General features: G+C 40.1%; 1 protein-coding gene across 2 annotated transcripts in view; it reads left to right on the forward strand.

Annotated features, from left to right (window-relative positions):
• LOC111574422 (leucine-rich repeat and fibronectin type-III domain-containing protein 2) overlaps nt 1–23209 on the forward strand; it is a 216486-nt gene that overhangs the window by 64663 nt on the left and 128614 nt on the right. For both annotated transcript variants that reach the window (XM_023278996.3, XM_035952246.2), the window contains exon 2: nt 13350–13478. The gene's annotated coding sequence lies outside the window, so the exon portion shown is untranslated. The remainder of the gene's footprint in view (nt 1–13349; nt 13479–23209) is intronic.

The raw sequence follows: 23209 nt of genomic DNA on the forward strand, positions 1-23209 counted from the left end.
GTACATTCACTGTAAGTTCTCATTTTACAAAAACAAAACAAACATACACAGACACATAAAAAACAGTTAATGAAAAAAAGACATTTTTTATTGCACTGCTAGAAGTTACTGTAAGAGTTATTTAGTTAACTAAACAATCATTTGAACATATTGCTAACTAAACTTAAGATCATAAGTTCTGAATGTGTTGACCTTTTTTTAAAAAATTAAGTTTTAAAAGTTTTTATATAGCTTGATAGAATTTATGCTAAAATATTAGCTTTTTTAATGATTTTTACAGTACAAACGATACACTGAGTAAAAACTGATTCCCCTGCATTCCCTACAGTAAAGATCTCAATCAACACAACTTACTCACTTTGTGACAAATCATTGGGACTCACTTTCATTAAGACGAGAGACTACCTTAATTTGTTGGCACAATTACAATTTTTACTTGAAAAGATAATTCCTTATTCATGACTAAAAAGAGCAATCAGCTATGGTACATGTATCTGTATTGTCTTAGATTCAACTACAAATGCAGTCAAAATGCGAGCAATAACCACATCCAAAGCATGTCATAACTGGATCAGATGTAAGAATTCCTACTTTTTCCTCTAGCACAATCAGAAAGACGACTAAAAAGTGATAATGAAATAAACGGATCACAGTCTATTCTATTTTATTATTGTGAATGAGCAGTGAGCTCATGTATGTTGTTCACATTTTTCACAATAGGATTTTATGGCCACACGTGTTTATTTCCATGTTATGTACACGTTTATGTGACTTTATTGTGTGGTACGCAAACTGCTAAATAGATTGACTCAAAGTACAGAAAATGTTGCATTTCGTTTATCACTGCGGTGGACGACAATCAAAAAAAGTCAGGGATCAATCTGCAAGAACTTTCAGACGAGGGTTGCTAATGATGGCGACCGCAAGGTATTTATGTGATCATTTTCTGTGCAGTGAAGACATTTAAATGCATTCTTTGACCTGAGCTCTTGATCAAATGGAAAAACCTGTTGTCTCTCCTTTCCTCCTCATTATTCCGCTGCAGTTTCTTCTTCCGTGCATCGTCTGGCTGTGTGCAGAGACACAGAGCAGCAGAGAGGTTACAGTTCCCTGTGGCTCCTTATTTTGTGTCACCCTCATGTCATTTCATGGCAGGAGCTGATCACATAAGGAAATAAAAACAAGCTGGTTGAATTGTGCTCAACCATCACAACACATTCGTACTTTAGATTCAGTTACCGACTGAGAGATAGATGAGCAGAGTCAAAGGTCCTTGACGGTGGTAAGAGTTTGAGCTATGACCCAAAAAGGCTTCTTTACATCACTCCTGGCTTAAAGCAAAGACCTGGCTATTGGCCCATAAATCAAGAATTGTAAATCGAGTTCTCTCTGGCCTTCAGCTTGTGACATAACCTGCCAGACACTGTTAGCTTAGACTTGTGGGAAGAAAAAAAAAAAAAACTCCATTAACCCGTGCTTGCAGCCATGAGAGCTGTTTATACACTCAGACGCACTTGCTACAGATCTGTAGTGTGCATGATCTAAATGAGTCCACAGGCTTTTTGTCAGGTAATGCTGACAAGCAGAACATGGAAATCACATTAAGCCTGCATGCGTCATTATCAATGTGCATGGCTGCCTGTGTAGACAAGTATTAAAATCTCCCCATGGCAGCGGTTTGGAGAATGTACCTTTGATCAAGAAATGTCCAGCAATGCAGTGAAACCATATCTGTTTCATCCAGAAACCCTGAAGATAGAAGGAATGAGTTGGAACACAGCTTTAATGCTTTGGAAGATGTAGGATTCATTCTCAGTACTCTGAAGAGCCAGTGGTCTCTTTGGCAGTGTTGGGATGTTGCTGTGGGCTCACTGTAGCAGCCTTCACTTCATTCACAGATGTTCTTTGACGTCACAGGACAGTGGGAGAACACAGAGTGTTGCTGAGATACAGTAAGTTTCTTTTCACCTGAGGACTTCTGCTTCAGTATAATACAGTAACAGTGCAATGTGTTTCATTGTGCTGGATTCTAACGCCAGTATAGAGAGAATGTGACAATAAAGCGAATGAAAATGTCCTCAAAGACCCCAATATGACAAAGAACAAGTGTTTCTCTGTTACTCTTAGTGTAATAAAACATCATTTGCTGGGACTTCATTTGGTGGTGTCTAAAATTTAATAGCTGCTACAGCTCCCCGGCCAATACACAAATGTTTCCCACCTGCTCAAAATTAACCACAGCATTGTAATTGTAAATGCTATTGTGCTCTCTCATTTGTCAAGCAAGAAAAGGGGCAGGCAGGTGTGATAAGGAGCTTAACAGGTAAACCTGCTCACTGGCAAAGCCTTACTGGTCTGAGCGTTGAGTACTTGTGCACAGTGCATATTGGTATACAGCATGTAGGGACTGTTGGGCATGGACTCCCAGCAGACTGCCACATTCTGTGCCAATGTGTTACGTACAAATGGACTATGTAGAGAAACAGCCCAGAATATGCAGTATGTTGGCCAAAAGACATCAAAATTTGGTCCAACTTTTATAGGAAATGCTTCCACAGTCTGATTTGTCACAAACACAATCTGCATATAGAGATTGATGACGCTTCACCAGGAAGTGAAGCCAACATATGACAATGACTCGATGGTGGTTGGTTACAGTATAGGTCAAAAACCCTGCCTACTTCATATTAATGAATGGGACATGACCTAAATTGGAAAAAAAAAATGCATTCAATTATTTTTTTCTTTTATCCTAATTCGATACTCCTTATCATGTTGATGTTAGTGACCATTCTCTAATCTTTATCATTGAATAGTAATAAAAAGGAAGTATGCTGTCATGAAAGACAGCTGTGATTGACATCAACTCTCAATAACATATTTGCAGAGACACGTGGGCTTCTTCTCTAAGAACACACATCAAGAAACTGTTCCTTCTAAATGTTTAATTTTTTAGTTGTCTGTTTTGACTCATTGAGCTGGAAACAGCTCTTCTGAGAGACATGAAAGACTCCTGAAGTTTTAAAAAATAAGTTAGTTTTATGTTCCTTATTAGTTAATGCTAACGTTATGACTACTGCAGATAATCCAGTTAGATTTGACAGATTTACATAAGAACGCAAATTATGGTGCTTTTATTTTGTAATTTCTGCATATTCTGACATGTTTCGTCTTACTTCCTGTTGAAATTGACAACAACCGGATGTTTTTGGTTACGGAAGTAGCTTTACATTGTCACAAGTACGGTGAGAAAAAGAACAGAACGTAATCAATTTATAAAGTCTGTTTATCTATTATCTACCCTCTGAAGAGACACAAAGTCAGTATTTGTTTAACCCTTTAGGCGCCACAGTTTTTTCAATAAAATATTCAGTTTTGATATCACTTTTTCAAAAGGTTGTAACTTGAAAATGATTAGAGATAAAGGCATACTGTAAATGAGTAAAATCATCAGTATGATCCAAAGTTTGTGATGGGAGTAAATTCACTCATCTAATTTGCATATTATGATGTCACCAGGCGGCGGACATATGGATTACATAACTTTCACAGATGTTTATCGATCAAGATGGCATTGCTTGGCTCAGAATTTGTCAGATTCCTGTCTCCACGACACCCAACAGGCTCATCTAAATGTCTGATCCACTTGTGATACTGTTCCTCATCTCTCAAGCAAACCCAGCCATCATCATCGTCATTTACGGTGGGGCCGTGAACGCCACTGCGGCCTCCGCCGCTATTATCAGTGCATTTTCTCCCGCGTCTGCCGCTATTTCCGCGTTTTTTTTCATCCCCGCTACCCACCTCACTATTAGCGGTGTTTTGACCACCCCTGCTACACCCACCACGTCCCCTCCTGCTACACCCACCACGTCCCCTCCTGCTACACCCACCACTTCCCCTCCTGCTACACCCACCACGTCCCCTCCTGCTACACCCACTGCTACACCCACCACTTCCCCTCCTGCTACACCCACCACTTCCCCTCCTGCTACACCCACCACGTCCCCTCCTGCTACACCCACTGCTACACCCACCACGTCCCCTCCTGCTACACCCACCACGTCCCCTCCTGCTACACCCACCACTTCCCCTCCTGCTACACCCACCACGTCCCCTCCTGCTACACCCACTGCTACACCCACCACGTCCCCTCCTGCTACACCCACCACGTCCCCTCCTGTTACACCCACCACGTCCCCTCCTGTTACACCCACCACGTCCCCTCCTGCTACACCCACCACTTCCCCTCCTGCTACACCCACCATGTCCCCTCCTGTTACACCCACCACGTCCCCTCCTGCTACACCCACTGCTACACCCACCACTTCCCCTCCTGTTACACCCACCACGTCCCCTCCTGCTACACCCACCACTTCCCCTCCTGTTACACCCACCACGTCCCCTCCTGCTACACCCACCACTTCCCCTCCTGTTACACCCACCACGTCCCCTCCTGCTACACCCACCACTTCCCCTCCTGTTACACCCACCACGTCCCCTCCTGTTACACCCACCACGTCCCCTCCTGCTACACCCACCACTTCCCCTCCTGTTACACCCACCACGTCCCCTCCTGTTACACCCACCACGTCCCCTCCTGCTACACCCACCACGTCCCCTCCTGTTACACCCACCACGTCCCCTCCTGCTACACCCACCACTTCCCCTCCTGTTACACCCACCACGTCCCCTCCTGTTACACCCACCACGTCCCCTCCTGCTACACCCACTGCTACACCCACCACTTCCCCTCCTGTTACACCCACCACTTCCCCTCCTGTTACACCCACCACGTCCCCTCCTGCTACACCCACCACGTCCCCTCCTGCTACACCCACTGCTACACCCACCACTTCCCCTCCTGTTACACCCACCACTTCCCCTCCTGTTACACCCACCACGTCCCCTCCTGCTACACCCACCACGTCCCCTCCTGTTACACCCACCACGTCCCCCCCTGCTACACCCACCATGTCCCCTCCTGCTACACCCACCATGTCCCCTCCTGCCACCCTGGACACGGTGAAGCAAAGCATCGGTCTATAGTTAATACTGTGCAATTAAAATGTGTAAAACTTTTGAATGTTGTTATTAAGCTTTTATTGACTGCATGTTTGTTCATCTATGTGCTACACATGCTTAAATGTAATGCTAACATAAAATATCTTTGTTTATTTATTTATTTTTTTAATTTGTTTGTCTGTAACCAGCTCTTACATTGGTTTTGGGATTAAACCGTCAGTGTAAGTGTCTGACCATCTTTTGGGGTGATATGTTACAGCTACAGAGCTACAGAGCACAACTAATCTACTGAAAAAAGTTGCAGTCACAACAGTCACCAATGATATATTTTTATCTAGACAACTATAAGTGAACATGTGAAGTACTAAGGACTTTCAATAGGCAGGATATATTTTTGTATTCTGGGAAGATGTGGTGTTTAGTTTTATTTATATAGGACAGATCCACAATGTATGCCATCTCAAATCACATAGTAAGCTTACACTGTGGAAAAGGACACAACTTGTAGGGCCCAAAGGTCATATTTATGGATTTCAACATTTACAGATTACAAACAGAGAACAGAGAAAACCCAACAATCCAGAGTTCCTTAGGATTCCCTATGAGCAAGGGAGGGGAGGAATGAAAAACCCCTGGGATAGGGAGGGGAAAATAAAACCCTCCGACAGAACCAGGCTCAGGGAAGGCGGCCATAAGTGGGAATGAGGAGGGTGGGGATGGCAGGATAACGTTTGTTTGTGTTTTCCGTCTACAGTTGAAGGCTCTGCAGTAGAAGGAGTTCTCATGGAATCCAACCCTGCAATAAGAAATACATCTAAAATACAGAGTAACAGTGATGACTGCACCTCCATGAATATTAGTGATTATATTATGGATTCTGTGGCTGCGATTGAGCCAGTGTCTATGAATCATACTGGAAACAGCCAATCCTGATCGGCCAGTACAACTACAGTATCAGCGCTGTTACTGAACTAATGCTGCGCTTTACATCTCATCCCAAAAAAGCATGTCCAAGCATAGCGTGCCAACATTTAGTATAGTTTGCTGAGCGTGAAGGCCCCAGTAGGCTACAAACAAAGTAATAATTAAATCATCCAACCGTGCATTATCCTTTCAACTTCTATCCCCAGACTCTTTGTTTTCAATCCTCTTCCACCAACTACTTTAAGCAGTTTTTTTAAGAATATCTTTTTTAGAGTGTCCAAAAAATGTTCACCATTATCCTCATTTATACGATTCACTGCATCAAGTCTTTCGGTTCCTTCAAGTGTGGCCATACGGAACAGATACAGACGCTTTTTCCTTCCTACACACTTAGATGAAGTGAGAGTTCATTTGAAGTATACGGAAGCTTATAAAATGTATCTCTAGAATAAAATAAAAAATAAAAAAAGAAGCCTGGTTGAAAGACTAGAAGCTCTACAGTGAATAATTCTACACAGTTTTGGATGGTTTTGTGCTGAGACTGCCTCCATTTGCAGTTTAAGTTTTGTTCTGAAAGTTAAGTTTCACAAGTGAAGTTTAACTTTGAAGATTTTAGTTTGATCTCATAGGGAAGGGGAGAAAAGAATTGAATGGCATTGCCTTTGGGAGTACAGCAAGTCCCTGAGAGTTGGTGCAATCCTGCAGATTGTTCAGTCAACCTTTTTGCTAATAGAGTTGCAGAACTATCTCCTGCGAAGAAAGAAAAGAGAGGTGGCTCAAATGAGGTGGTGGAATGACACGCAATAGACTGGAAAATATGAGAAAGAGAGAGGGGGTGGACTCAAGCTGATGTGTTTATTTGCCACTGCGGGTGCCCAGCAGAAATCTTAGAGCATTTTTATTCCCCAATGCATAAAAAGTACACACAGCCTTTTACCAAGATCAAGTACACCCTCAGATGTTGTGTAGTTTGGCGTTGGTCGGTGTCAGATGTTCATTTAGAGGTTCAAGGGGAGGTTTTAATTTTCACTCACAGTATAATTAACTGGCTTTGTCCAGATTTTGAAGTAATCGTGTCACATGTGACATTCTAGGCTACACTCATGAGTAAAAATCCGTTACTGTTCAGATCACATTTCTTCAGTCATCACACAAATAGACGAGTTTCATTTGCAATTGGGGTCTTATTTTAAAGCAGATGGACTTGGTTTGACAGAGGTGATGATTGTGAAAGTGTTAGCAAGCACAGTTGTCTAGAGCAATAACTACAGGTAGGCAAGGGAAAGCACAAAGGTAAGTTCTTTAACAGGTGTCAACACACTAGATTAGGATTGTCAGTTTGATTTCTTAGCTTCCCAGATTGCTTTGTCTGTCTTTTTCACAGACTTCACCAAAGCTGGACTGTGTAACAAAGGCTTCATGACAGCATGACGTGCAGGTTTTGCGTAAATCATCCAACACAATCAAGTCTTTATTCATCAGTGGCACAAGGTCAACTAGTGCCAAAATGAAGCATTATTATCTTTTCACTGCCTTGATCAAAGACAGAAAGGATCCTTAATGACATTCTTTGCTGACAAAACTCAAACTGTTATTCTGTTAGAAAAATAATGTAAAATCTAAAAATAAAAAAAACTGTGTGTGCAGCTACCAGTGAGGCTGCCACAAAAAAGCTACACAGTAGAGCTAATATATAAGGTATATAAATACTACTCCATAAAGCCTCTTAGAATAGTTCATTACATTACAAGTGCTGACTCGTGTTAATCAGTGATGCACTGAAACATGTAGCATTTCTTGTTAACTTTTCACCCTGTGCAAGCTGACAAAGCTCAAGGCAATCATTTTTTTAGTTTGTTTTTTTAGTTGGCATCAGCTTGATGGGGTTTTAAATACTGTTTGAAAGAGAAAGGACTACTTTTAATTATGTATAGGTTTGCATGTGATGATAGAAGGTAGAGAAATTAACCTAATGTTAATCTTTAGGGTGAAATTTTAAACTAAAAATAATAACACAGGGGGTCCTCGGTTTAGGACATCATCAACCTACGGCGTTTCGTCGTCATGTCAGAACTGGTTACGTGTAATTAGTTGGTGAGCAGAGCGGATGAATATGTTTTCACAACTTTGTTTACATTCGCAGGTTGTACACCACCTTGGATTGTGCTCCGTTCACTAACTTTTTGCCCTTCATTATGGTTACCAAGCGTAAGTTAGACTCTTCTGATGGCAGTGCTTTGAAGAAAAGGAAAGCCATCTCCATGGAAGTGAAATTAGATACAGGGTTATTCAAAAAGAATGAAACGATTTCATTACGCAATATTTTAATAAGGAAAAGCAATAGAAAACTCCAGCCAAGTCACAAGTATTCTGCTCACAATCAACTTTTATTTGATGTTTAAGGTCATCGAATGACATCGAATCACAACAGCGATCAACTCAGTGGATTGCTGTTGTTATTCAATGTCATTAGAATAACAACAGCAATCAACTCAATAGTCACAATACTTGTGACTTGGCTGGAGTTTTCTATTGCTTTTCCTTATCAAAATATTGCGTAATGAAATCGGTTCATTCTTTTTGAATAACCCTGTATAATAAAATGCTCAGAACGGGGAAACACCAACGAACTTCGGTCAAGTTGTAAAAACAGTGCAACATATTGTAGTGACCCCTCTGTGTAGCCAACGCCAAAATAACTACAAAAAACCTATAACTTAGCTCCAGAATTAGCTGACATTCCCAGCTCTCGACACACACACTACTGCTGACTCTCAGCCAATCAGAGGTGAGCTAACTAAACATGGCACGTTCACTGACATTAGGTAAATCTGGAACTAAAGAATAAACATTGAAACCTCAACATCAACAACAACATCAATCCGTTACAATATTCTTTATCTTCTTGTAAAATGACTCTTTCCAAAGAACCGATTGATATCGTGATGCACATAGCGGTTTTGTTTACATTTTCGCTGGAGTTCCGACTTATGGTGAAAACTGACTTACGTAGATCCATAGGAACGGAACTCCAATGTAAGTCGAGGACCCTCTGTAATGCCATAGTTAGGAAGTTAAGATAAATAAAAAATAAAAAACAAGGTCAAAGCTAAAGAGGAAAAGATGTGGGCAATGATTCTGATTATATTTTTAAACCACGTTTTGTGTGTCAGTCATTTCTCACCACAGAATAATACTGCATTCATTACTTAAGTCCATCTGAACTTTACATACACCTCTTTTCAACACAGTCTGTATATCTGGCAGAGTAAAACTGTAGTACTTGTGCAGTATTTTTTGAGGATTTTCAGTAGGGATGATGATAGAACAGCAGATACATGATTTCAAATATGCTAGTACTAAGTCAAACACTCTGAATATGCTATTCTCAGCCTGAGCTTTACCGTTTCTATTTGGAGAAGCGGGGAGCTGATGCCGCTGCCGCTCACTGGATGTATGCGCTGCTGGACAATGATACATTATATGACTATAGAAGGGCACTTGAAGAAATGAGACTTCAAAGAAGCAACTGAGATTGTAGCTGCCCAATCAGATCTCACTTTAGTGGGATAATAGCATTCAGGTCCCCAGAGGCAGAAACGAGGATGTGTCATAAATTATGAATTTCCATGAGAACAGATATGGATGGAAGTGTCATGCAATAATTGTCACAGCGCTTAGCTCCAAGTGAAGCTGGCTGGTGGCTAAGTGATGCTTGCCGCAGGCACCTGCCTGGAAAACATGTTGAAGTGATTTGCAAAGTCAGTGTGACACAAAGAAGCACCCTCAATTATCATGTTGACCCAAGGCTGTCTGACGGGGCAACCTCATTTCATAACCTATGGGGTAGCACCATAGGGAGCGCCTGTGGTCTGAACATGAGAAGAGACCTGAGGTTCAAACTGCGCTTGAAAGTATTCTAACACCCATTTTACCAAAGTAATCTACTAACACTGTTTCCATTGGTAGTTTGTGATAGTGATCCTCTCTTTCATCTTTTGTCTGACTCTAAGAAAGCAAAAATTAGGGCTTTACTTTGGGCTTTTTTTGGTTTGTTTTGTAAATGTCAAAATACAGCCGTCCCTTGCCATATTGCAGCTCACTTTTCATGGCCTCTCTGTATCACAGATTTTTAAATCGTATATATCTAATTTTGTATCGTGGATTTTGCGGTATATAGGTATTTTTGTATACTGTGGTCTCTCATCGAAAATCCGCAAAGTGGCGACCATATTTATTTTCTTATTTAGATATATTTTAAGGCTTTATTAACCCTCCCCACACACCGCAGAGCAACATCAGACATCTATGTGAAATGGACAAGGCGAGATGCAGAATTCATGCTATATACGGAAAAAGGAAGAGACTGATGCTACAGTCGCTGAGCCAATCAGCGCCAATACGCATTTTATTTTGATTAAACATTATTTTTTAATTATTATCTTTTATATTTTTAAAATCGTTTTCAATTTTTTTAGGCTAGAAAATGCTTATGTTACTGCAAAAATACCTAAAATAATGTAGCCGTCGCAGAGGTGGTCGCTATGACTGCACTGTTGTGCTGCAATGCACCATGGGAGTTCGGGGTGTTGGGGGTTTAAATGTCATTATTTTGGTTTATGTTTGTGGTACATTGTTATTAATGTTTATGTTTTATTGTGTTTTTTTTTGGTTTGGTCAGCCTAATTAGTTTGGTTAAGTGTTATGTTGTCAGGACTGCAAGTGTGAAGTGTGTTTGATGACTTCCTGCCACATTTTCTCTAGTGTCGTTCTCTGTGTGTGTCAAAATAAAAGCATCTGGCAGTTGTGCATAAAAGGCAGATATCCTCTCTCCAGCGCCGTTTTTCAACGCAGCTTGCAGCAATATATAAAAATACCTATATGCCGCAAAATCCTGTGATTTAGTGAGAAATCTGTGATACCAAATGCAATTTAAACATATGCAATACAGTTAGACCGCGAGAAGTGAATGGCGAGGGACCACTGTATTTGTTATTTTTATGGTAAAATAAGCATTTTCTAGCCTAAAAATGAACACTATGTCAAATAATAATAATAATAATAATAATAATAATAATAATAATAATAATAATAATAATAATAATAATAATAATGATTAAAACATATTGAAAGAATATTAAATGGAAATAAAATGGGTAGCGTACAGCGCTGGGTGCCCTTTTGGCTCAGCTACCACAGCTTCAGTCTTCTCCGTCTCCCATGTGTAGCAGCATTCAGCATCTCACGTCTGATCGCTGCACATAGTGTTGCTCTGCGGTTGTTTGTAAGGTTTATAAGAGTGTGGGGAGGATTTATAAAGCCTTAAAATGTATATAACTAATAAAATAAATATAAGGTTGCTACTTCGCAGATTTTCACTTATTGTGGGTGATTCTGGAACCTAAACCCTCACAACAGACAAGGGATCACTGTAGTCCTTTAATACAGCATGGTGTTCTCACTTCATCCTTTTATTCATTTTAATCACACAGGCTTGAATGATGGCAGTGGCTTGTTGCCAGTCTGCGCTACAGAGTTTGTTCATTGCATTGGTCATCACTGATCTCACTCATTAACTCATAATGGTTGGGTTGATATAAAAGTTTGTGCAGGCACTAGCTGTTGCCAGATGATGAATCCTAGATATTTTGGGGATAGCTCCACCAGTTTTTGGTGCTTGATAAACCAGCAGTTCCAGCTAGCAGTTCCGGTCTTCTTGCATGAGTCTCTACAGGATTTTTACACCTGGATTTGAGTTGTTTATCTGTTTCTTCCTGGAAGATGTCAAGTTTCATCAGATTGAGAGGCACCTGTGAACTTGCATCTTCAGGTCTTTCCACTAATGTTCTGTGAGACTTTAGTGGGCCACGCGAGGACAGTTAGAGATTGGTCCTAAAGCCACTCCGCTGTTGTCTTGACTGCATGCTTCAGATCATTGTGGAGCTGAGAGGTGAATTATCTCCCCAGCTCAGGGCACTGTTCCGTGGAGCAGGTTTTCTTCAAGGATCTCTCCCATCCCTGCTAGCTGGAAACCCCCCTCTATTAACATGATGTTGCCACCACCATGCTTCACTGTAGTGATGGTAGCAGGTGCCTCGCGTTTAATAAACATCTTGCCTGGATTATTGTTTCATCAGAAGAAAATCTTTCTCTTCATGCTCTTAATATCATTTAAATGCTATTTAGCAAATTCTAACCAGGCTGCCATGCTGTTTACTTAGTCTGGCTTCCGTCTAGCTGCTCTACTATAACAGCCTGATTGATGGAGTGCTGCTGAGATGGTTCTTCCATCTCTGCAGAGGAGTTTTGAAACTCTGTGAGATCAACTGTAGGGCCCTTCTTGCTCAGTTATAGAATCTGGCCTGACCATGGTTTCAGTCATCTTCTATATCAATACAGTGATCCATTTGATATGTTGGTATGGTAACTGTCACACACATTGAACTGAAATCAGACAACAAGATAGCATTTAGACACAACCTCTGTCTTTTACTTTAATAAAAGATTTCTGGTTATAAAGTCTTTGGCACTTTTGATAATGCATGTTTGATTGAAACCTTACTTTCATTTCTGAAACCTTTGTTTAAAAACACACTTCATCTCAAAGAGACAATTCACCAAGATTCAAACTAATCCCTCCACTGATCTGCTAAGAAACATCTTTCTGCTGAAACATTTGCTCACTTGCCTCAGTCAAAATAGTTTCAAATAACCATCCCTCCCTGGTAAATAGTAGATACTGATTCGCTGGTACGCCTCATCTTCTTTCCACTTCTAATCAATTTCAACAAGTTAAGTTTCCCAGCAAAGTCTAAAATGTTGCCACATTGTCTGTAGAAAAAAAGGGAAAAAATAGCTCAGCATTTTGATTAAAACACCATTTGTTATTTTGGAGTTGGATAAGCAATTACCTTAGCTTAGCATCAAAACTGGAAGTAGAAATTGATGATTCCTTAAACATGACTTCAAGCAATCATTGCAATTCATGCAGCTACATAATGCTGTAAATAGTCAATTACAAAAAAAGATAAAGAAACAAGGGAAAGAGAGACTCAGTTTTCTGCTGTAAGTGCTGATGAATTAAGTCTCATCGCTAAGGTTATATGTTACTGCTGCCTGGGAGCTCAACACACTGCAACTTAGGGGAATAGACAAAATAAACAAATGTGCTCAGGTGAAGCATTTATAACGCAAAACTGCAAATACAGAACACCCAACCCAGCGCTTCAAAACACTGCTACCCCAAACAGAATACTTCACAACTCCAGACCTGAGGGTTCGGGCAAACCCTCTGTTCTTTCTTGTTGAATAAATAGGATTAGAGGCCACACAAATGTCCCCGACCAGCGCCGTTTCTCATTCTCTCCCGCTCCCCGTCTCCCTTCGTTGTTTTTCTGCAGGTGAAGGAGTGAACAGATGAGGTGGAGGACTTCTTCCTCAGCACGCACACAGACATCACCTCGCAACGTTCATCCGTGGGAGGAGGAGAAAGGCTTGGGATTGTTTGTTGCTCACAGGAGGAATTCAAGGTCAGTGCACGGTACAATCACACACACACACACACACACACACACACACACACACACACACACACACACACACACACACACACACACACACACACACACACACACACACACACAGAGACACATATCCAGAGTCTGGCTGTAGAACAAATAAACAGATAGAGGGAGGTGGTCCTCTCTGCTGGCTGTTTGTATGAAGAAGAGTCAAGTGAGTGGATGAGATCTGAGGCATGATCTGTATCATGTGTGAGAACAAAAGTACGCTTAATGGAAAGATAATCCATTTTTAACCTAATTATTTAACTGTCAGTTCCCTAATGGTTCTGCCCCTGATTCCTCCTTCCCTTCCCTCCTTTTCCCATACCTTCCTTTCTCCATCATGTCTTTATTCCTTCCTGTCTTTCATTCCTTCCTACTTACTGTTTCCTTCCTTCTTCATTTCCTTCCCGCCTTTTGTTCCACCATTCTCACTGACTCACTGTTATTCCTTCCTTCCTTCCTTCCTTCCTTCCTTCCTTATTTTCTTCCTTCCTTTCTACTACTTCTTTCCTTTCTTCCCTACATTATTCTGCCTGTCACTTGTTCCTTCCTTGTGTCCTTCCTCCCTCCTGTGTTTCGTTCCTTCCTGTTATCTTTCCTTTCTTCTGTGTTTTTGTCCTTTCTTCCTCACTTGTCTATTATTTATTTCTTTCCTCTCTCCTCGCTTTTTCTCCTTCTTCCTTCCTCCCTCTATTTCTCCTTCCTTCCTTCCTTCCTTCCTTCCTTCCTTCCTTCACCATATCTTGCTCCGTCCTGCCAAACCACATTCTTTGCCTTATCTCATCTTTTCTGTCTACGACTTCTTTCCTTTCTTCCCTCCATTTCTCTCCCCGTCATTTGTTCCTTTCTCGTGTCCTTCCTGTGTTCCTTCCTGATTTCTTTCCTTTCTTCTGTATTTTATTTTGTCCTTTCTTCCTTACTCGTCTATTATTTATTTCTTTCCTCTCCCCTCGCCTTTTCTCCTTCTTCCTTCCTTCCTCTATTTCTCCCTCCTTCCTGTCTTCCTTTCTTCCTGCCTTTGTATTCTTCTCCCTTCCTCTCTCTCATTTATTTACATCCACTTTTCCTTTCTTCATTTTGCTTCTGTTGTCCTTCCCTCTGTCCTCTACCCCCCCCTTTAACATTTCTTATGTCTAAAAAAAACCCACAAGTCAACACTTCCAAACAAACACTGTCCAAGGATCTTTTCCCTGTGAAGTCCACACACTGGGAAGAATTTAGATTTTAATTGCTTCCCCATAGATCTCTGGCTCGCTTAGAAACTGGGTTAATTGCATAAGAAGGGAGCGATAGTTTTATTGAATGCTGCCAGCCTCAGTTACTGCAGCGTGTCTGCTGTGGTGTTACGGGTTATTTAGCCACAGCTATGAAGAAAAAGGTGATAGCCCGGGTGTCAGGCTGTTTTATGTGAATGCTGACATCAGTTTCAAAAAGCTTTTAAAGTGTCAGTCCTCCAAAGCCGCCCTGACAGGATCATGTTTACTGTGTACGTCGTCATCCTACATGTGTCAGCGGCAGGACATCAGCTGCTCAGAGCTGCCTGCTGTTGAGACTGCAGCTTCATCACACTCAGTAAAAGTTGCTTTAAGGTGAAGAGTAAATTCAGCAGAAAAACTACACCGACTCCCTGCTTCTAAGTCTTCTCCTTTCTTTCTTATTTACTGTAAGCTATCCTTCTCCATATTCAGCCAGTGGTAGAAATGAAACATTCAGTCCCACCTGCTGACTGAGGTGAAGCCTCAACCATCTCCAGCCTCCCCTCCAGTCTTTTCCTCCTTCATTTTTTTCCTTCCTTATTTCCTCCCATCATTTCTTGCTTTCTTCCTGCTCTCTTATGTTCTTTCTTCCTTCTTTGTATCTTTTGGGCTTTTTTCTGCTCAATTCTTTCTTTCTTTCTTTCTTTCTTTCTTTCTTTTTTCTTTCTTCCTTTCTTTCTTTCTTTCTTTCTTTCTTTCTTTCTTTCTTTTTGTCCTTCCTCTACTTCTACCTCTACACTTCATTCCACTTTCTTCTTCCTTCCCTCCTCATGTCATTTCTTGTTTCCTTTCTTCCTCCTCACTTCCTTTCCTTGATCATTCATTTGTTCTTCACATAGTATGTTCCTTCTTTCCCTCTTCATTTTTTTGCTTGTTCTCATCTTTCCTTTCTCTTGTTTTTGTCTTTTTTTCTATTTGTCAGTTTCCTTTTTTCTTCCTATATCTTCCTTCCTATAAGATCTTCTTTCTCTCTATCCTGTCTTCTGTGTTTTCATCTTTTTGTCCCAGTTTTCTCCCTCTCATCTTTCCATTCTTCTTTCAGTTTGTATTTTGCTTCTATTTTTCTGTCCTTGCCCCCTCACTTTTTCTCCCTCCTTTACCCTCCTATCTTCCTTCCTTCCTCCATGGTGTCTTTTGTTGCTTTCTCTTTTCCTTCGATTCTTCCTTCCTTCCCTTCCAACACTGTCTATCGTTCCTTCTTCCCTTCCTTCATTATGTCTTTCCTTCCTCTGTCCTTCCGATCTTCCCTGTCATCTTTTCTTCCTCTTTGTATTCCTTCCTCTGTTTCTCTGTCTGTCTGCTCTTTCCATGATTTTCCTCCTGTGCTTTGCCTGTTGGTGAATGTGGACAGTGCTCAGGGAGCCAGCGAGAGATGGGGATGAGGTTAAGGCTGTGACATTCCCCTCAGGACCAGAGCCTGGTATGGAGTCCTCGCAGAATATTCCACCAAATGACGTCACAGGCTGAGGATAATAATACCTGCTTTATAGGCTGAGAATCCCAGGGCACTGTGAAGGACAAGCAGGGTCAGCAGAAAACACAGACAGACTGTAAATTGTGTTCCATTGCCAGGGAGTTGTGGTGTTCATTCTAATTTTATATATGAAATGAGTTGATATTGGGCTAGCGGTAAATTTGATTAGGTGTTATCATGGTTGCTCGTATGCCTAAAATAGATGGAATAACTTCCAAGTATTCTTGTTTTTTATTCAAAACCGATCCACGCTTATGCTCTGGTGTCCTCACAGTCACTTTGGCCATCAGAATAGAAGTAGCACTCAGTTATTCAGGATGCAAAGTAAGTAAATGTAGCCTACTTAGTCACATTAAGCTGTAAGGTCAATCAGATTCTCAGTAATTGCATTAAGCATGGCTTCAAGTTTTGGAATAATTGAAATAGTAAGCCGGGTGTTGTGTAGCGACGTAAACTACCACATTTACTGTCAGGGCTAAACACACCTTCGCATCAGTAATGCTTTAAGTTCATCATGCATGTCATATTAAGTGTTTAAATGTAAGTAAGCAACAAATCTCTAATGTCTGTAGTATTAACTTGGTTCTCTCAGAAATACTTTGAACCATGTATTCACTTCATTCAGTGTTGAAATGCTCATAATTTCCTAATCAAAAATGTGGCATTCAGAGGAAACATCTTTCAATAAGTCTCTGCCAAACATTCACATAACTCATTCACAGCATGTGTTTTTCTTTCTTAGATTATTTGTTGCAGTTTGAAATTGAAGGCATGAGATGTGTTTTACAGTGTTGCACGACTGCTTGAAAAATATGCTTTCATTTCAGTAACCTGCAGACTTAATATCTGCACAGTTCAGGTTGAAAAAAAGAAGTTTTTACAGGAACAAAATATTGATGGTATACTCTATAATTAGAAATGCACATAAAAGCCCCATTTTAGGGATGGGAGACAAACATTACTGCAGTGACAACTGCGATTTGAACATTCACTTGATGAGAAATGTCAAGCTTTTCTCAACCCACATCAAGTCTCACAAAATATCTGGTTTGGTTTTCTGTCTTCACAGCAGCATTGCCACGACAATATTTTGTTAAAAGGCAATTTTACATGCTGATTTTTTATTATTATTTTTTTTTTACTGATGGAATGGCTACAACTCTGATATCACAGCAACTTTTAGATGATCTTTTATATCTTTTAGATGGTCATTGATGATTTTCTGCAGACATGTCATGGTTCAACACAGACTCACTCAGTGGTGTACAAATATCAATGCACCAACTTAGCCACATCCAATATCAGGCACAGTGCTTTGTTCACTGGCAATGATTGTTGGCACTTTACAGAAATCATGTTAGATTTCTGATATGAACATAACTCCACTGGGCTGGTACCAGTTCATGTTAGTGTATCACCTGACAACAAGTACCTGCAACATAAATCGACATATACTGTGTGGAATCCTGCTGGGATGCACAAAATATGACTGCACTGTAAAGAGAGAAAAAAAAGGCCTAGTTTCTATTCCAGGGAGAAAATAAAGCTGTTGACCCACTGCATTGAAAGTGATGTACCATCAGTTTTTTTAAAATAAAGCAGAGATGCATTGTTTCCTCTGCAGATGTCTTTTGAGAGTGGGTGTGCTTGGAACCCTTTCTTAAGAAATCCGTGAAAGGAATATTTGGAAATATATGATATGCTTTAAATGTTACCCAAACAAATTGAGTTCAAAGAACTAAACTAAACTTGACAGTCAAACAAAATCTGCTACATCCCACAGTCAGGCAGATTATATAAAAACTGGCTGATGAAACTGTAACAAGATTCTTCAGTGCCGCAAAATGCTTTTTTTTTTTTTTTTTTTTGTTTTTGCTTCCTCTGACTGAGCTTTGATCAGAAAATGTCTGGATGGTGAGATCCTTGAATAGCTCAGCCTCCTACAGCAGCTGTTTATGAACTTGTCCCAAAACTGTCACCCTGGTTGATGAAGAGCAGCACGAGCCCCAGGGAGGAATGGTTTGAGAGCAGGATCATCAGAAGTCAAGAATTTTGCAATTGTGGCCCACGTACTCCTGTTTTTCAGCTCTTCACCCCCTGCAGCTGCAGCATTTGTCTGTCCTCTTCACAGAACTCACACATGAGAAAAGAACAGGTGTTGGTTCCTGTTTTTACACCATCGCTCTGAGACAACGAGGAAAGTTCGATGCCCTGGGTTCCATCATATGCTTTGAACCAGAAATACGTTCATTCGTGTAAATAGTGGGCTAGGTTTTGTGCTATATTAGATTTATTTTAGTTTGATAGATACAGATATACAGGAAGGATCAGGACAGGAAGAGTAAATTGTACAGCTGGGCTAAAATTGGAAGCAATATGTAATTTGGTTGGTGCACTCACTTGTAATTCTGTTTGGGATCCATTTTTATATAGTAATTAAAAAAATCACATATCCTTTTTGTACAAATCCTTGGCCTACTTTTAGCACTTGAGATGTATCCATCTATAAAGTCTGCAGTGTGTGTGTGTGTGCGTGTGTGTGTGTGTGTGTGTGTGTGTGTGTGTGTGTGTGTGTGTGTGTGAACAATGATGTAGTACTTTGAATGGCTGTCACACTGAATTGTGGTTTTCAGACAGTGTAAAGGATAGTTATGTTTACATTAACCGGTTTAAAATAGAAGCGTCTGATCATGCAGGACCTGACTGGTCTCAGAACACATTCTTTGTGTTATTTGCATGTAACACGAAAATGAAATTTATCTAGCATATGTTCTGGAGACAGATAGACAATGTTGAAGGCCTGGTGATGTATTCAATATATTCCATATGTCACAGTACCAGAAATGTGGTAGTACCAATTCCTTGAGTCTTTTGATGTGCTGATAACAAAACAAAAAATTAACCATTTGATTGTATTTCAATATAAACTTGCATTCTGGCTTTTGGTTATGTATAAACTGTGGCTAATCATCTCATTCAAATACAAAAACACCCCCTACGTGAGCTTTGGTGTGGAAGTCATAGTGAAACTGTTGCCATTGCATAGACTTTACGTAAAGATGGACGGACCTTCGATGGTGTGAACCCATAGATTTAACCCTATCGCTAGAAGCTCAGTGTGGTGGCTCCAGGCAACAACTCCTCCTACATTCTGGTTCACTTAAAAATGAGCAAAGAGGTGCAGCATGAGCGGAGCTGAGGGATGCAAAAGATCTCTGGATCATGGACAAGCTAGCTTACTAACCTTCACTTAACAAGACTGAAGCTCGCTGATTGATTGGTAGCCTTTAACAGATCAAACTTACAAACTGTTTGATATTACTACATCTTCTTCAGAGTCCAAGAGGACAAAGGCATTATGCACACCTACATATTAGGTCACTGCAGCCTGTTGGCCCAAAGCTTTGTGTGTGTTATGAAAGCAAGAGCAAACTGCTGTGTAGGTCTCAACACTGTGTTTCTTTTTCAGGTTATTTTTTAGCCTTTTTGCCATTATTATAGTGTATAGTAGAGAGAGAGAAACAGGGAACGTGGGTGGACGAGTAGGGAAAAGACATGCAGCAAATGGCCATGGGTCGACTAGAACCCATAACTGCTGAGTCGGGGACAGTAGCTCCTGGTTATGGGTCGCCCCCTCAACCTACTGAGCTACAGGGGCGCCCCAACACTAATTTTTAAACTTGGAGAGGACAATGTTGATTGGTTAAATTCAGACGTTGCCAAATGGCAGTCTTCACCTCTCAAAAACTGCCATCAACAATGTTGCCTATTGTGAAAATGTGTGTGCAATGGTTTTTGGGTAGAAGGTTGGTTTAAACCTCATGAGGAGTTGGTTTGAATTCTTCCAATAACCAATCCCGAGGTGACACAGCTGTGCATTAAAACAAGACAGAAAAACAAGAATACACATATCAAGAGTCAGAATCAAGAACAATGTGTGCATTTTCTAAAACAAACATTAAATGGGATTAAAATAAAGGAAGCATGATGGATTGAATATTCATTAAAGATCCAGCTGTGCTGAGAGTGAGAAACTGAGGTGCCTTTTTGCTGAACAGCGAGTTCAACATATCACCACATCTGCAAGAGAGAAACATTTTAATATTCCCCACAACTGTGTGTTCAGATATGCAACGTTTAAGAGGCCTTATCGTTTGTCCAATAGGCCTATATGCCAAATCACAAGGACATTTCCACATAGAATCCACAAATGTGCTGCTGCATCTTATGAAGGGTTTTATGTTGGACTTTTTTTTTTACCAGAACATGGATGTGCATGACAGAATTGTGGATGTTGGTTCACTGACAACAAGGAGGCAGTGTTAAGTGTTGTAGTTTGTGTAGGAATGTCTGTCTCTGTGTACTGTAGGGTGTCCTCTTTGTTGGAAATGTCCTCTCATTTCAGTAGCGTTGGACTGAAATTCACGGTATTGCATTAAAAATTGACCAACTGGATTATTGGGAAAGAGCTGTTATGGATGTTGCTCTCAGCTTTTAAAATAGTGTTCCTGCAGAGGGGTTTGCCACGGACTGTTATTTCAATTATGCAGTTACAGCCGTTGTAAGGTATCAAGGAAGTTAATGGAGTTGTTCTGCTGTTTCACACTGTGAGAAAGATAGTTAGTGGCAGATTTAATGTAGTTAAGAAGGTCAGGCATGACCAGGACGTCAGCAATACGTCTTTCCCAAAGAACAATTTACTGAAGCTCAGTAGCTCGGTCACTAACGGGATAATAAGTTAGATACAGAATATTTGAGTGACTCACAAAACTGTTCAGGAACTGTTCTTTTGTGGAGTAGTTAATGTTTCTGCAGAACTGGGTTAAATAAAGATGACTAGTGCACCACAGCCAATCAATCTATTGTTTGGAGCAGTTCCATTGAAATTAACAGATTTGCTGTTGTAAAAGAGCTACTAATGCTGCATTAACACCCTGCTGACAGAACTGGAGGAACAGGAAAACGTGTTATGATCCTGCACTCACATTCTTTCTAATAATTAGTCTAATTATAGGCACACAAGCAGTAGAAATTAAGACTAAATTGTATTTATATGTGTTACATGTTTCACTTTGTTAACAAGTGAAACCCAGCACAAAATGCAGTTTCTTTTTAATTAGCTAAATTAACTGCGTCTGTTTTAATATCAAATTTTATGTTACAGCACTTTGAACTAACAGCTTTGCAGTCTTTTTTCTACTCACTTGTGGAAATTTACAGTACTAGTCTTGAGGTTGAACATGCTTATCTGAGGTACCAGCAATTGCTGATTTCTGAGCCTGAACTCTAATGATTTGCCTCACGCTCTTCATTGCGACAGCTGTTACTGATTTAGTTTGTCACTTGACTAAAATATTCATTACTTTCAATACATTTTTAATAATTTTTTTCTAGTTTTAGTTAATACAAACAAAATACATTTTAGTCAAGTTTTTGCAATGGGATTCTTTGTTTATGGATCTTCGAAGCATTTTCAAGCTATAGCTGTTGCCATCTTTGTGTATGGTTACTATGGTTACAAGGTAAGCGTTATTAGCTGTGTCCACGAAGCATTTTCTTTACCAGCTTACAATGTCAGACGCTTTCCTGGAAACGCCCTGCTGGGAGCTTGAGAACACCTTGGAGGTGCAGCTCTTTTTGTTTGCTATGATATGGATGTTTACGCTGCCAAGGAACGTAGCAGTTATGTGACAATCGGCGTATGTTTTTGCTTTTATTGATCTGTCAATCTGTCTGTCTGTGCACAACATTACTCAAAAAAAAAAACCAAAAAACCCACATTTAACCATACCGTTCTCAGTTCCCTAATTTCCGGCACACCAGTAACCCTGATGCACACTGCAGCCCAGTAGGTGGCGGTAGTGCACCTAAAGTCTGTTGCCAGCCATGAAGAAAATACACAGGATTCACTGAGTGATGCCCGCTTACAAGAAAGTTTGATGAACAGTGAAGAAACATGAGATCGCATTGAGCTGGTTGGGCCAAAAGTTTTCTTTTAAAAATCTTCTTAAAATGTTGAATATAATCGCTATATTTGCACTTTGAGTTTGCAGTAATCTGTGATCTTGTAGACAGAAGAAAAATGCGGGTAAATATAAATGAAACATCAACATTTTTGTTATTTAAGTTCACTTATATGTCTATTCATCGATTCAGTCATCAACTAAAATTTATTTGAATTGAAAAACTTTGCTTATTGTGTCAAATATTGCTATTTGACAAAAATCTGATTAATTGTGATTAATTAATTACAAAGCCTAGAATTAATCAGATAATTTTTATTAAATGCTTCCCAATGCTATTTTTTTTTTTTGCTTTGTTTTGTTATGAAAAGTAGGTTATCAACAAATAATTGACAAATAATTGAGTTTTCAAATTAAAACCGGGAGCTTTTGCAACTGAACTGGATGAAAGCGATTTAAAGATATTGATGTTTTCTGGACTGACTATCTTTCATGTCTTTAGATAATAATGAACTGTTGTTCCTTTACTTAGTGGGGTGGTTGTTGCAACCATGCCAAAAGATAATTTAGGTTAGTACCCCATGAAACTTTTCAAGATATTGCCTCTTCTTGTCAAATGGTGACTACTTTAACTAAAGCCAAACATATTTTTCCTTTTATTTACTACATGATTCCATAAATGCTATTCTTTAGTTTTGAGGATGTTCGGTTTTGTCCTACACTGTAGAAAATAGTAAAAAATAGAAATACCCTTGAGCCAGGAGCTGTGTCTAAATTTCTGGTACTGCCAATAGTTCCTTCTGTAAAATGGAAAATATTTTATGTGTCAGAAATTCAGAAAGGCCATATTTTACTGCTCGGGGTGTATTATGGTCTTTTAAAATTACAAGAATGCAACAAAATAATACAGTTTCAGAGTGTTAGCTTAAGTTAAAAAGCTTCTAGCATACTAAATCCTGAAATGAATCCTAAACTTGATCATTGGTTATTGATCTAATACGA

This window comes from Amphiprion ocellaris, chromosome 20 (assembly GCF_022539595.1).
Source record: "Amphiprion ocellaris isolate individual 3 ecotype Okinawa chromosome 20, ASM2253959v1, whole genome shotgun sequence".
In the NCBI taxonomy this organism is placed as follows: domain Eukaryota; kingdom Metazoa; phylum Chordata; class Actinopteri; family Pomacentridae; genus Amphiprion; species Amphiprion ocellaris.